The sequence below is a fragment of the Coptis chinensis genome, chromosome 5 (genome assembly GCF_015680905.1).
Source record: "Coptis chinensis isolate HL-2020 chromosome 5, ASM1568090v1, whole genome shotgun sequence".
NCBI classification, from domain to species: domain Eukaryota; kingdom Viridiplantae; phylum Streptophyta; class Magnoliopsida; order Ranunculales; family Ranunculaceae; genus Coptis; species Coptis chinensis.
This window is the reverse complement of record NC_141460.1, coordinates 41,157,114-41,173,057: the sequence shown is the minus strand read 5'-3', so window position 1 is coordinate 41,173,057 and position 15,944 is coordinate 41,157,114. Positions and strand designations below refer to the sequence as shown.

The 15,944-nt window shown below is 35.8% G+C and overlaps 1 pseudogene across 1 annotated transcript; it reads left to right on the top strand.

The window, feature by feature from the left end:
* Positions 1–7,877: 7,877 nt before the first annotated feature.
* LOC147497527 (uncharacterized) lies at positions 7,878–12,865 on the top strand (annotated as a pseudogene). The gene is made up of 9 exons (XR_015195137.1): positions 7,878–8,021; positions 8,105–8,191; positions 8,260–8,314; positions 8,400–8,492; positions 11,453–11,525; positions 11,636–11,710; positions 11,851–11,941; positions 12,311–12,438; positions 12,570–12,865. The product of XR_015195137.1 is annotated as an uncharacterized LOC147497527 (transcript).
* Positions 12,866–15,944: the final 3,079 nt, after the last annotated feature.

Below are 15,944 nucleotides of genomic sequence, written 5' to 3'. Positions count from 1 at the left end.
CAAAAAGACCAAACCCCTCATCCTGTCATGAACATATATACCTTACCATGCAATTTCTATCTAAGCTTAAATCATATAGATGCCACCAAACCTATCATCACTTCAACCAGAAGAAGTATGTGCTTTCAATGTACCCAATGTACCATAGAGACAACCTCCAAACTTCGCATGGACTAACATTCCACAAAACCAAACACCACTAGGTTTCAATAAACCAACAAATACCTTCAGACAAGGACAAGGACAAGGTACCTATACCAATCAGAACATATCATTGGTTCCATCCCAGTTTAACCAGAACTATCAAAACCCACCTATCAACAACCAAAGAAACCTAGTTCCCGTTACACCATCAACTAGTGTCCAAACAGATAAGCCCACCAAAATAATGCTATCTGTTATGCAACAGCAAACCCAAATCCTAACATCCATGTAATAATCTCTAAACTTGTTAGCCCAAGATAAAACCCATAAAGGTATGTTCCCAGGTCAAGCTATTCCTAATCCTAAACCAACTAACACAGCCTTTGAAGCAACAAGTGACGTGAACGAAGCTGGAGCACTGAAAACTCTTTCTTAATCATCCCATTTACGAGGATTGAATCCTCAATTCGGATGTATTCCTTTCCCATTCCATTCCATCTTTTGCTTTAAGGGGATACATCAATAAGATAACTGGACCTCTCCACTTGGAGGGTGTGGTTGTAAGTGCTGGAGCCTTAGTACATAGTATATCTCGCATATTCTTTGTAAAATACATTTTACTCGTCGTTGGAGTAAGTGTAAACCTATGGAGCGAGTATACAAATTTTCTTTTCTTTATTTTACACTTCTTTTTCAAGAATTTTTTATTTTTTTGTGCTATTAATGATAGATTCTCGATACATCAATAGTTAAGTGATTTTTTTTCAAAACGGGCAATGGATTTTACACAGACCAACCCCTAGAACTACGCAATCTAGGGGTGGTTTGAGATCAGCTTTGCTTACTAAGGGTCACCTATATCACCGAGCTATTCGCCCGGGTCAGGACATTTCATGTCTTGCGCAGTAAATCCCCCAACTCGCATAGTTGAAGCTATGTCTATCTAAATTGGGTTCGCCACAGAGCCGACACGAAAGTTGCCTAAGAATATATGTTATGATTTGTTTTAAAGTAGTAATGTCTAGAATCACAGCTGTTAAGTACGAGTTTCTTAAAACATCTCTCCACAGTTTTCAAAACCAGAAGATATAAAAAATGAAAGTTATACATCCTGGTAACCAAAATGATACCGGGTTAACGTATAATTTAACCTCTATATGGATAGAGATATTTTTGAATGAGAAAAAACAAAAAAAAAAAAAAAAAAAAAAAAAAAAGATGAGGCATCTCCAAGCGAGAATTAAACAAATAGAGTAACCTAAAGTGATACTATTATCTGTTTAATTCTATCTTTTTACCTCCACCTCTGTATTTGTCTTGAGAATCTGACGTTAAAAGACTTACAAATTTCTAAAATTTTCAAAAGTTTTCTTTCTAAAAAATCTTTCCCCTTTCGTTTAAATCTTTTTCCCTTCTAAATCTCTCTCGTTTTTGAAAAACTTTTCAAAAATGTCTTTTGTAGCAAACAAAAAACCTCCACCTAGTAAGACTAGTTGGATGAGTTTCAATGATCGCGTGTAAGCACTCCCTAGAGAACTGCAGCTTAATATATGGACACATATACCGAAAATCATTCTTGGTTTAGGTAAGAGTTCATATACACGTAAGAGACGAGCTAAGAAAAAAGGCTGGTGCTTGAATTGTCAAACATCAACTTACCCCAGTCTTCAACCTCATAACAATTCATATTTTACGGTTTTTATCTGCCAGCCACCTGCTTATCAAGCACAGCTGAGGAGAGTAATCCAGCCATCTAGTTGGGATTGACTCAAGTTTTCAAAAACTTCTAAGTCTTGGGGATCTGACTTTAAATGACCCACCTTTTTAAAATTTCTGAGTAGAGGTATATAAACAAAAAGCAAATTAAAGAAAACTCATCCATTGTCTTAGGATCCAAACCATTTGGTTTGTTTATTTTTTTGTCTTATTTTTCAATTTATGTTTTTAATTTCTTGTTATTTCATTTCCTTTATTTCAATCAACTTGTTATTGTTCTTTGTTTCAATCTTCATATTGTTTGATTTTTTCATTTAAATGTCTTAATCAATCTTCCTTTCATGTTTTCAAGTCATTTTAATCTATAATCAAACTTTCAAGTTCATTAGCTTAGAACCATTCTAAGATTGAAGAGTCTACCTTTCTTCTTCTATCTCCCTCACTCAAACACTAAACAATTTAGGATGAACCTCAACTTCTAAACTCTTTTGAAATATACTTCCACTAATACTAAGGCTTCACTTATCATAATTAATCTTTTGACCAGATATAGCACAGTAATCATCCAAAATATTCTTTAACTTTCCACTTTCTACTAAGTTAGCTTTTGTAAACAGAATGACATCATTAGCATAAAGTAAATGAGTAATAGGTGGTGCATTCCTTCTTATTTTAATACCATGAAGCTCACCTTGATGCTCAGCCTTCGCAATCATCCTGGATAGGCTTCAAAAACAATAATGAAAAGATAGGGGGAGAGGGGATCTCCCTGCCTCAGCCCTCTCTAAGGGTTAATGTGATCAAGAGGTGCCCCATTCAATAAGACTTTGAAGGAGACAGTGGACAAACATTGGGAGATAAGGAGTCTCCACTTATTATTAAAGCCTAATCTTTGAATTTTTTTATCTAGTAAGGACCATTCTACTCTATTATAAGCTTTAAACATATCCATTTTTAAGGCAACAAACCCCTTGTTTTGTCTTCAAATGTTTCATATTATGGAAAATCTCACATGCTAATCCTATATTATCTCCTATATTCCTACATTTTATGAAAGCTCCTTGAAAAGAAGAGACAATTTTATTGATATGAGCTTTTAGTCTAATAGCAAGGAGTTTAGATATAATCTTATAGCAAAAATTACAAAGACTAATGGGTCTAAATTAAACTTAGAAATATGGTCAGGATTAGAAATCTTGGGTATAAGAGTTATGAAAGTCTCATTGATATTAGGGTTCATCTTACCTTTCACAAAAATGTCTTTGACACACTCAGAAATACTATTACCTATTACATCCCAGCACTGTTGGTAGAAGATACCTTAGAACCCATCCGGCCCAGGGCTTGAAGAGCCCCTAACGTTTTTACTACATGCCAAATATCATCATCAGAAGGACAAGCAATAAGGATATCATTCTCTCTATCAGCAATACAAGGATTAAACAGATTTAGAATAGATTCATTATCAACAGGATTATCAGATTCAAAGATATTGTCAAAATACTCACTTATAGTATTACCTACCTCAGTCCTACCTTCTTTTCCAGATACCACTATCATCCTTAATATTATCAATGTGATTTTTCCTTCTTCTATAAACAATAGATAAGTGGAAGAATTTTGTGTTCCTCCCCCCTCCTTAATCCAGTGTTGGCTGGATTTTTGTTTCCAGAAGGCTTCTTCTTTATCATACCAATCAAACAACTGACTATTCAAAAACTTTGCTTTTTCATGGTTAGTAGGGTTAAAGGGCTTTTGTAAAACTCTATCTAAATCTTTTTGAGTTTTTTTTTTATATTCTGAAAAATATTCCCAAAAACTTTTTTATTCCAAACTTTTAGGTTTTTTTATGTTTGTTTTAACCTGTATATCACTCTCCAATCAGGAAGATCATGAGTGACCTCATTCCAAGCCTTATCAATAATCGATTTACAAGAATCATCCTTAAGCCACATATCATAGAATCTGAAAGGTCTATCAGCCTTGTCTTCTACACATTTAAGATTAATCAGCAGAGATAAATGACCAGAAATAGCATTAACTATATTCTTAATAGTCATATTAGGAAACATTTCAATCCAATCAGTAGAAGCAAGGGCACGATCAAGTTTTTCTATAATATTATCTGATATCTTCCTATTATTATTCTATGTGAATTTTGGCTCTTTATAACCTAAGCCTACTAACCCAAGGTCATTTATCACAGAGTTAAAATCAAGCATGCACTTAGTAAAGATAGATCTGCCCCCTATTTTTTCATTTAAGGTTCTAATAGCAATAAAGTCACCAAACACAAGCCAAGGTCTAGGGATGTAGGGCGCACATTCTCTCAACTCATTCTAGAATCTCGACCTGAGGTTGGCATTAGGTTCTCCATAAACAAAGGTAAAAAACCACGGAGCATTACTATGATAATTACTTAATTTACCTGAGATTTGATTTGTTGTAGCTCCTAGCACTTCGAGGTCAATACCAGACTTCCAACAGAGAGCAAGTCCAACCACGAAGACCATAGGCATGAACACAAAAGACATGCTCATACTTAATAATCTTACTTATCATATTTATCCTTCCTTCACTGACTTTAGTTTCAGACAAATATACTATGTCCGATTGGTGCTGATGGACTAGATCCTTTAGATTTTGAATTGCCATGGAGGAACCTATTCTCTGGCAATTCTAGGCATGAATCATTGAAACTGAGGCAGCTGTTGAGAAACAGCCATTGCGAATCTTGGAGGAGGACCACATAGACCTCCATTGCTTGACTCACCCTGAGAAACAACCTTACTTTCTTTCAAAACATTTCTAGACATTTCTTTTTCCTTTCTAGTTGAGTTGTCCCCAACTTCTGAACACTCTCCATGAAATTGTAAGCGACGCACCACTGATGAATCATCTACAGCTAAAGGACATGGATGTGTCACAATGCTTGTAGAATCCGACTCATATCCCAACAAAAGATGTTGTCTTTCGACACGTGCCTCTTTTTGTGTTTAAGATGGTATATAGAATGTGTCGTTGAACAAAATAGAAGCGTATCAAAACCTAATTATCCCTTAATAAGTAAAGGATGAGTAGGGTATTGTTCCACTTTTAAGTGTATGTTTATATGAAGGACAGGACTGGAAAGGGGGTTTGAGGGATTAAAAACTATGATTATAGATATTGTAGACTCTAATGCTAAACTAAACTAAACTAACTAAACTATTGAGAAATTATAAGAGAGGGAATTCAAAAGATTATAATCCACCAATACTTTTGATTTAATGACCTTTTGCTTCATGGTTGTTCTCACAAGTAGACTACAATTAGGCAATCGAGCGAGTGTCGATGCCCTCTTGGACGAAACATCGTTAAAAGATAACTCTACTTAAGGTTGTTCCTATGTTCATGTTACTAGTATCTTCTTTCCTTTTAGGTGAGCTTGGGCAGCTATTCAATGAATCACCATCTAAGGCAAACACAAAGGAATACTTCCCTTACTCTAAAACATTACACAACTAGAAGAAAAATAAAGAATAATAGTATAATATTCAATTATAATAAATAAAACTTTATTCTAGTATTATATTCAATTGCAATAAATAAAAATATGTTACTAGCAAATATTCAATTGCAATAAATAAAACCTTAAACTAACATGATATTCGATTGCAATAAATAAAAACCTTAATCTATACTTCCATCCCCTGGTCTGGGCAATGGAACTAATAACTAAACAAACATAAAGAACTAACCTGATTGGAGAATACCATGAACCAAAAGAATCAACAAACCCTAAGCACCGGCTTCATCTTCTCCCTTGAAGGAGAAGATTAGCCTTTCATAAAGAAGGAAGAACACGAAGAACGAGAAAAAGAAGAGTCGAAGAACATAAGACTAGAAAGACTAACTTATTAAGACTCGACTAGTTAAAACCAAATATTTTATTATTAATCTCTCTCTTCCCCAAGTTCTGGAGACAAGAGTATAAGTGAATTGACAAATTACATGAGACACTTAGGTCCTTTATTTATAGGGGTTACAATGAGTTCTAGAAGCATTCCAAACCGTCATTTGTTTCCTAATACAAATCAACTTCTTTCAGAGTCCAACTTCGTCTCCAAAACTGAGAAGGAAGTGGCTATAGTGCCGTTTCATGCGTCTAGATATACTATCCTTGCGTCTCAGACATGAGCATTGCGTCTGGAAGCACGATCCATGTGTCCTAGATGCGGAAGTCTATTTTCCCTCTTTTGCTCTATCATTATATCCTCTTTTGTAGGCTTTGGTCCAAGCAACAAATCCTTTGGCCTTGAGCTTTCAAATAGACTTTAAAATAGGTCCAAGTCACATCTTTAATAGCTTCAATTCCTTGGCCTTCTCCATGATTGTCCACGGGCTTCCCATGTGATCCATAATGCTCCAAATTGCTCCGTTTTACCCCTTTATCTCTAATATTCTACTAAACTCTCTTTTTCACCTATAGAATCATAAAACATAACTTACAAGCACTGTTAGTCCACTAAGATGGCTAAACAAGATGTATAATCAAGGGTTAAAATGCACTTTTTGAGCACTTATCATCTTTCTTGTTCACCGATATGCATATCTTGTTGTTCAAGATCCAATTGTTACTGATTTGGATCTATTACAGTTAGAGGTAGGACAGATGCTACACTTAGATTCCCCGAGTCATCATCCGACTCTTGGAGCGATTCCTTTTGAGGAGTTGAGTCAGATGAGGGTTCCTCAGATGGTTCTTCCCCCATGGATGAGTTAGTTCCCATCGAGGAACTCTGTGAACCATGTGAATCACTAGAAATGTTGGTGATTTGAGCCCCTACTGGGATCAACATGTGACCCTCACCCCTAGCTCTCTTCTCATTTGCATCTCTCCTTGCTTTTTTGGACTGATTTTCTACCACTCTTACACTCCTTCGCACCCAATTTCCATCACCACCATTGTGTGCCATCTCTATCCGTTGGTCAGACCACACTTTTCTTTTTTCTCCTACAGAACCCACTTTTGTGTGTTTAGATAAAATACTTTTTGCCACTGATAAAATACTTTTATGGGCTTAAACATTGTAACTAACAGTGTTCTAAAAATTGGGTTAGGCGGTGCATAGCCGAACTAATTTAGTATCTAATCGTTGAAGTAATTGGTGGGACGATTAGACGGGACTTGGCGGGCCTAGGCGTCTGATTAATCGGCCTAGCTGCCTAGGCGGGGTTGTACGGATTAGTTGGGCCTGCGTTTTAGGCTTTGTTATGTAAAATTTATAAAATCTGATCAAAATAAAATAAAAAGGAACTTAAGTTTTAAACGTTCATATTACAAGCCCAACACAAAATCATAAAATGCCCAATACGATAGGCTAACATAAAGGTCCAATTGCTGTGGCTAAAATAGATCGTGGGTTTTTATTTATTTATTTATTTTGATTGGCAAGCCTGTTTTAAATGATATTAGTAACTCTTTGATGCTGGCAGGTTCGAACCCTATTCCTCTGGTATCATCACCCAAAGGTTTTACTGACTTTGCTAGTCGGCACCTGCTCCCTCCCATCTCTACTCCTATTCTCTCATCACTCGGCTAAGGTAATTTAAATAAATAAAACCGCCTAGCGCCGAGCCCGTTTAAGCACCGTCTAGAAAGCCTAGGCAGTAGGCGTTCCCCCACAGCCTACCAATTTTTAGAACATTGAGATTCGTTATGAAGAATAATGTCGAGAGTTCATGTATATAAAGGACTCTCAGAAGGTCTTCTCCCCACCTTCTCTACACTCTCACATGAGTTCCTCTCTTTGCCATTTCTCTCTACAACTACTTATTACTATGAACTAATTCCTCACACAGCACCTACAACAACGTAGTAACTCAAGCTATATGAATTATGGGCTTAGACATTGTAACTAGGCAACTTAGGCTCGGGTTTTATATGGTTAGTACAACCCGACCCGATTAGAGTCCAGTCCAATTAAGTTAAACCCACACTTTATTACAAAACTCTTAAACCTCGTATCTCTTTTTATAGTTTTGTTTTTCAAAACGTAAGAATGGTGGCAGACTCGAAATCAGCCTTCATTGACCAAACAGTGGTACCAGGAGATGTGGTGTTGGACCTTTCAAGTATGTCTAACCATACTATCAAGTTAGGCCAAGGCCTTCGTCAGGTTCGCCTTCATTTATTTTTTTATATTATTTTATTGAGTTTCATGTTACTGTGTTTATTTAATTAATTTATTATTAATAATAGGATGGGGATGTTATTTCTGTGATGAAAGCTGGCAAGTTGAGATTTTCCAAACCTAATAAGTATTGGGTTGAAAGTTCTAATAAACGAGTAAGTATTATTATTATTATTATTATTATTATTATTGTGGGTAAATGGATTTCATCTTTGTTCTACAGTATGTACCCTGTAGAGGATACTGTTCTTGGTATTGTGTTTGACCAGAAGGCAGATGTAAGCATTTTTACTTTACGACAAGACGTAATATGAAAAACCAATTGTAATGTACCAATTTTTTTTTTTTTTCATTTGCGTGCAGAACTTTCTTGTGGACATAAAAGGACCTACATTGGCATTTCTACCTATACTTGCATTTGAAGGAGGATCAAGAAGAAACATGCCAAAGTTTGAGGTAAAGCTAAAGTTTGAGTGATGTATCTTATTAGGAGTACATCTTATTATGTAGCTGTACATCTAAATAGATTTTTTTTATTATACGTGACCACATAAAGTCTAGGATGTTTTTCACAATTTTAGTAGTCAAAACCTATATAGATTTAGTTTTAGAGAATTGAATACGGACTGGAACATTGTACTGTCATCATGAGTTTGTGACTAATTACTGTAGTCAGGTCTCTGCTTTTCCAAAAATGGGAGTGTCGTCATCTTTCACCAATAAGCAAGGCATTTTGGAATTTGTTTTACATTCAATAACTTGGACTGTGTGGAATTGAAGAAATCGCAGGATATTTAAAAACAATTTCTCCTCAGTTGAACCTGTTAGCTGTAATGGCAATGTTTGCACCAGTCATGCATTTAAGAGTTATAAAAAAATTGTTTTGAAGGTCACTCAGGTGGAAGTTGAACGCAGGACTGTCCGGCTATGGAGATGTGCAATATCGATTGTGGCCTCACAACTTCCTTATTATGTGCCCCATTACTTTTTATGTTTTTTGTTTTTGTTTTTGTTTTTGTTTTTTTTTTTTTTTTTTTTTTTTTGTTTTTGTTTTTGTTTTTGTTTTTGTTTTTGTTTTTGTTTTTCTCTTTATGTGTATAGGATACCTCATCCTTAAAGTTTTCATAATATCAGTATAGTACACACACAAACACATACAGACATGTATATATACATATAGGTAACATTTTATTCCATAATTTTCCCTGACCAAGACCTTGGGCGCAACCTCTCCAGTCTTGACCAGTAAGCCACTGACACCTTCCGAGTTGACTACCAGTATAACTAACACATACTTTTACTGATAAAAAAAAAGTCTCGCCACCGAAACAAAAATTTAAATTACCTTTAATGTGCAAACTAAATCCATTAGGATTATCACCTCTTGCTTTACAATGCGCCACCACCACCACCATGCACTATCATGCCACAAGCTCACCCAGTACTGCTCCACTTTGTATTTTTTCTTTTTTTTCTCCTATTCTTCTTTTTGTACATCCTTTTGTTGTTGCCTTCGTAGTTTTTCCTTTTGTTTATCTTTCCTTTCATTTTCTTTCCCGCCCTGACCTAACTGTCTATATGTGAGTTTGGTTGTGTGCCAATATACCTATTTATAGGGTTTTAGTAATGTGTGATTTTGATGATTTTATTTTTAATGTGGAAGTAGCTTTTATATGAGTGACTCCATTATCACGTAAAATTCAAGAAAGGGTAGGGGTAGGGGGATAAAGACAGGTGGCTCAGTGGCCTGTGATAGAAAATCGTAAAGCATAGCTCCAGGAAGCTAGAAGACAAAAGGAGGGAAAGAAAGCAAGAATCAAGAAATTGGACGACTGGAGAGATATACATCCACAATGGTGTGACAGGAAACCAAAGAAGAAAGAGCGGGAAAGAAAATATAAAAGTCAAACTTTGAAAGTGATGGGCGATGTGGAAGTACAATGTGGGGAAGAGAAAAAGCTAGTCGAAAAGTGTAGAAATACTGGTACAGGTTCATGTAAGGAGCTTGGAAGGAGACTGGTGCTTCAATCAGAGGTGGAGGAAGGTACGACGCTGACAAGAAAAGAAGAAATTAGGGAGGGTAATAGATCGATGAACTTGCAGACTACACTGAAGGAGTTACAGTGCTGTCTGAATCTATTAGGCTTAGAGTGTCACCGAACAGGTTAGGCATTGATATGGTCTTTTAAACTGAAAACTTTTACTCTGTGCACTTGGGACAAACCAGAAGGGGATGAGATCACTTTGAACACTGATGGTGCTGTTGCAGTACAAGGTAATGGTTATGACTTATGGTGGTATATGCAGAAAATATGGTGCAGTCTACAGGGATCTCTTATGAGAAGTGAGTCAGAGCAATAAAAGATTAGAGCTATAGAGGAAGGCCTTTGACAAGGACTTGTGTTGCAGATGAAAAAGATTAAAAATGCTTCTGATTCACTCAGAGCAGTAAACATGCTTAGGGGCAGATAGGTCCTCAATTGGAAGTGACTGAACATAGTGACATCTATCAAGGTATTAATGACTGTCATTCACACATACAGAGAAGGAAATCGAGCTGATGACTCCTTATCTAAATTGTGTTGTTATCCTAATGGCTTAGTAAACCAATTTGTACCAACCTTAAATTTTGAGCTTAGTAAGGTTGTAATGGAGCCAAGGAGGATGCAAGTGGAAATGTGTACGAAAGAATTTCATGATTTATATAGGTTGGGGTCTACTAAAACCCCCTAATGCATAAAAAAAGAAAAAAATAACGAAAAAAAAGAGGGGAAAATGATAGAAATTGAGTACTGTGGGTCAACTACAGTAACAGAAAATCAGGTTAAGATCAGTGCATAATTAGAGAGTCTTGAGAAAAGAAAAAGGGAAGAAGGATTGATGGAATAAAGGACTTTGGCGACATCGATGATGAGGATAATGATGAGAAGCTGGATTTGGAGTGCTCCAATGCGGATGAGGATGAGGACTGCAATGAGGCTGAAGATGAGGATTATCTGTTTTATTAATCTGTTGATCATTAAGAGGCAGGAGTCTGGCTGGTGATGCTCAATTGCTCATTATGTTTTTTCTTTTGGGCCTTTTGGTGTTATTTTGGTTATGTCTGTGTTTTCTCGTGTTTTGACGTGTTAGGGTGCTTCTTTTATTGTTTTCGGAGTGTAGGGTGGGTCTGGGTCCTAAGCGGTTAGTTTGTGACTTTTTTAGGTGATGTGATTGACCTTTGAATACACCATGTAGAAACTTTTACATGTCGAAGAAAACATATTTACCTTAAGTTTTGAACTTTTTAAGATCTAGGGTAAACCATGTTTACCTCATTTCAATCTTGTTTTAGTTGCATTTTCAGTTTTTGTTTTCTACTGTCCCGTTTAGTTTTTCCTTTTTCTGAATTGAATATTATCTACTTTGCAAGTCAGGTAGGTAAGCTGATGTATGTTCAGGTTGTCAAAGCTAACGCTGACATGAATCCAGAGCTTTCATGCACTGATGGTAGTTTCTCACTTTACTTGGATTCAACCTTTTTTCATAATATTAACCAATAACCATCTGTTTGGACTTTAATTTGATAATCGTTTCTTTTGGTGTTATTTATTTGATAGTTAACGGAAAAGCGGCCGAGTTTGGGCCCCTGAAGCATGCTACATGTTTGAATCATCAACTGGTTTGTCACGAATGTGAGTTCCCTTTGACGATAGGACCATTTGAATTTTTTTACTTTTATTTGTTGTTTGTTTTTTTATCAAATTGAAGTTGTATCTTCTTTCAAACAATCATTTGGCGACAAAAAGTTTATTTGTCAATTTGTTATCTATAGGTTGCTAAGCTCTCCAACATGTCCGGTTCTTGAAGCTCTTGGGAAGAAATTATCCTTTGAGATAGCCGTTGGGGTAAATGGCCGTGTATGGGTATGATTCTTTGCACCCATACATTTCTATTCTTGGGCACCGTCAATGATGACACAGAGTAGCTAATGACTCCCATCACTATTGGGTTCTTTAGTTGGTAACTTCATTAGACAGTTGTCTTTTGATGTTGCGAGTTGCGACACTTTGTGTTCACATGATGAGATGATGCTCTGTATCTCTAGTCACGTCAGTTTGTGACACAGATTGTGTTGTGAAAGCTTTTCTGGTAATTTCTCCATTTATCAATGTGATTGTAGTTTTTGTCCAATTCATTATCATCGAGTTGAGACATAGTTTTGCTTGTCAGTTCACTTCGAATAAGATCTCTGGTTACCGATCAGTAAAGTTTAATTGCAATTTGAATTCTAGGTGAATGCAAAATCTCCATCCACAGTGATCCTTGTATCAAATGCCATCATGACCTCAGAGTCTTTGACTGGGGTACAACAAAGAATTATGGTGGAGAAACTCATGCAGAGAGTTCAATAATGCTTTTGGTAAGTTTTGTTTGTGGCAAAGTATTTCTTTCTCTTTGAACTTCATTTCACTTTTGTAAAATTGAACACAGTTTGTATTTTGGTTACAAAATTTGATGTTGGAAATTGGATTAATGCAAATCTAAACACAGATGAAGATGCATCAGAATTTGCTTGGTTTCGTTTTCTGAAGTCTAACCTGCTGTGCAAAATTGGCATAATAGATATGGTGTATGGTGTATGGTGTATGGGACCTAGATGAAGGCAAGGTACTTGCATACTATTTTCAGTTTAGTATCTTTATTCCTTTCTTACTTGAGTAAGAAATGTATATTATTGAACTTATGTATGACAATAGGTGAAGTGAAGTTGAAATTCAGGCGCTGAATTTTATTGCTACCTAAAGCTTTATGTTGCTTTATAGAATTTAGCTAGACAGATTTCTTTATGCTTTCTATGATGCACGGATACTCCTAAAATGCCATTGCAGCCGTATCGGTCGGGTACCTATGATGCATGGATATTGGTACGGGTACTGATACGGCAACACCGATACGGGGTATCGTACGATACGACTTTTCTAAAATACTAGGATATGGGTACGGCTAATTATTAGGAATATTTTTAAATAGAAGTGTATTCTAAAAATTCTCTTAGTAGTTCTTTGAGTAAAGTAAGTCAGAAACATGTGAAAAACTATTATAACATATGTCAAAGTCAACCCAACTTGAAACCTCAAGAAACATATTACATTTTCAATTGACCATAAGTGCATAACCTTTGATGCACGGATACTCTTAAAATGTCATTGCAGCTGTATCGGTCGGGTACGATACCGATACGGGTACTGGATATTTCTAAGGTACTGGAATCTCATAAATAGACCTGATCCGATAGTTCTACTCCGTTAAAATGTAAATTGTTTTTGAGGCTTCAAGTTGTATTGACTTTGACATGTGCTATAATAGTTTTTCACATGTTCCTAACTAACTTTACCCAGAGAACTACTAACATAATTTTCAGAATACGTATATATTTTAAAATATTCATATTAATTAGTCGTACCCATGGCCGTATCAGTATCCTAATATTTCAAAAAAGTTGTATCGTACTCCGTACCAGTGTCATCGTATCGGTATCCGTACCCGTATCCGTACCCGTATCGCATAACTATTGGGTCAGGTCTATTTCAAGGATTCCAACTAGAATCCATTTAGAAGTTCACTCTCTTTCGAGAAAGAAGAGAAATTTGGAAATTTTGGTCATTCAAGTGAATTTTTTTTGCTAAATCTCCTCCGCCAGCCTCTCTCTCTCTCTAAATTTATTGGGATTCTTTGTTTTTTTAGGTGAGGGACAAGTATCATAGAAGTATCCGGTGCCCGTATCGGTATCGTACCTGACCGACACGGGTGCAATGACATTTTAGGAGTATCAGTGCATCATAGTGGTACGATACTGATACGGGTACTAGACACTTCTAGGATACTTCTAGGGTACTGGAATCCCAAAAATATACCTGATCCGATAGTTCTACTTCGTTGAAATGTAAATTGTTCTTGAGGCTTCAAATTGTATTGATTTTGACATCGTCAAGTGCTATAATAGTTTTTTACATGTTCCTAACTAACTTTACTCAAAGAACTACTAACATAATTTTCAGAATACGCATGTATTTTAAAATATTCATATTAATTAGCCGTACCCGTATTCTAATATTTCAAAAAAGCCGTATCGTACCCCGTACCGGTGTCGCCGTATCGGTATCCATACCCGTATCCGTACATCATAGTACCTTGTTAGCAATCCGCCGAATTATTCGCAAATAATTCGCGAATCAAATTTTTGAAAAGCCCCGTATAATACTTCTGAATGTTTCAAAGATTCGGAATAATTTGCGATTTTTGTCTTAAAACGTATAATACGGTTTTTGGCGAATTTTTCAAAAATTCAGCTCCAAAAAAAAATGAAAATTTGGTTATATTTTTGTTATTTTTTATGTGCTTTATGTCCTCACTCTTACTCTAAGTCCCCCACTCTTACATTTTTAGTGATAAATTACTCCAAAAGTTTTGCTTTTATACTTTTTGGGCAAAATTTAAATTGTCATACCATGGTGTGTGTATTTTGAAGTTTGAACTATAATTTCAATCAAAGAACAAATAAATTAAGGCACCTATGTGGACCGTTCAATTGGTTTCAATGTTTTCGTAGCTAAATTGCTTGGATATGTTTGTTATGTTGTAAAGAATGACAACTATTATTAATATTTATTAACATACTTTCCTTCTTGGACTATTAAAGGAAGCCAATTTCATAAACCTGAAAATATCACGAATTTTTTATTTTCAAATTTTTGCAACCAAACGTTTAAAAAACGTATTAATTAAACACCGCATAATTGCCGTATTGCGAATATTTGATCGTACCGTTTTTTTTTAGTCACCACCGAGTAATTCTTGAATTATTCTCATATCAAATTTTTGCCGTATCTGAATTGCTAACAAGGTCATAGTATGCCATTATATTAATTTCATGGATTGTGCAGTTGGCTATAGAGATTAGTATTAACAATTCTTTAATGCTAGTATAATTATACTACTACCAAAGATTTTAACAAAATAAAAGATTAAAACAAAACCCTGTGTATGAAAAAACGCATCAGACTCTTGAGGCTCTCTGCCTCTGTGAGGTAATAGGTGAACCTCAGAGGCTTTGTGATGTAGATTAAACTGGCAGAAGCTTCAGTTTATCAAATCTACTTTTGAATTAAACAAAACAACTAAAACTAAAACAAATCTTTATTTCTCTTTGAAATATTTTCAATAACACAACTCTCCCCGAACCCTAATTATAAGCCCATTATTTATACTAATCCTAAAAATTATAAACCAATAGGAACACGACATGTGTCAACAACTAAAATAGAATAACTTAAACTAGTGGGCTCGCGACCCATGGGATTGACCATACTGATGTCCGCATCACTCTCCCCAAGTTGAAAGAGTTTGTCCACAAACTACAATGGTGGTGCATTAGAAGTGAGAAAAACTGATAAAGCTTCATGCTGGAAATCTGGAACAGTGTCAGGTGGTTCCTCAGTAACCTCTCCAATATCGTCGTCTCCTTCTGCAAAGAAAACAGGGCGTTTCTTTTTCTTTAGGCATTCAGCAGTAATGTGGCCAATAACACCACACTCAAAACACTTCCTAGATGTAGAAAATGCACTGACAGGATAAACTGTAGTAGAGGTAGTACTAACAAGTGATAGAGCAATAGAAGATGATGAATTGGACGACTTGTGGAGATCTTCTGACTTTCTAGCATAAGTAACTGCATTTGCCATGGTTTGAATATCAACAAAGGACAAATCAGCTTGAATGTTTTTCTGTAAGTCATTGACATATCTATGGACCTTGAATTCTTCGGTCTCAGTCATATTTAGGCGAGTGCATAGCAGATTGAAAATTTCAGTGTATACTTGAACAGTAGACCAGTTTTGCCGCAAATTATGTAGGCGATTAAACAAA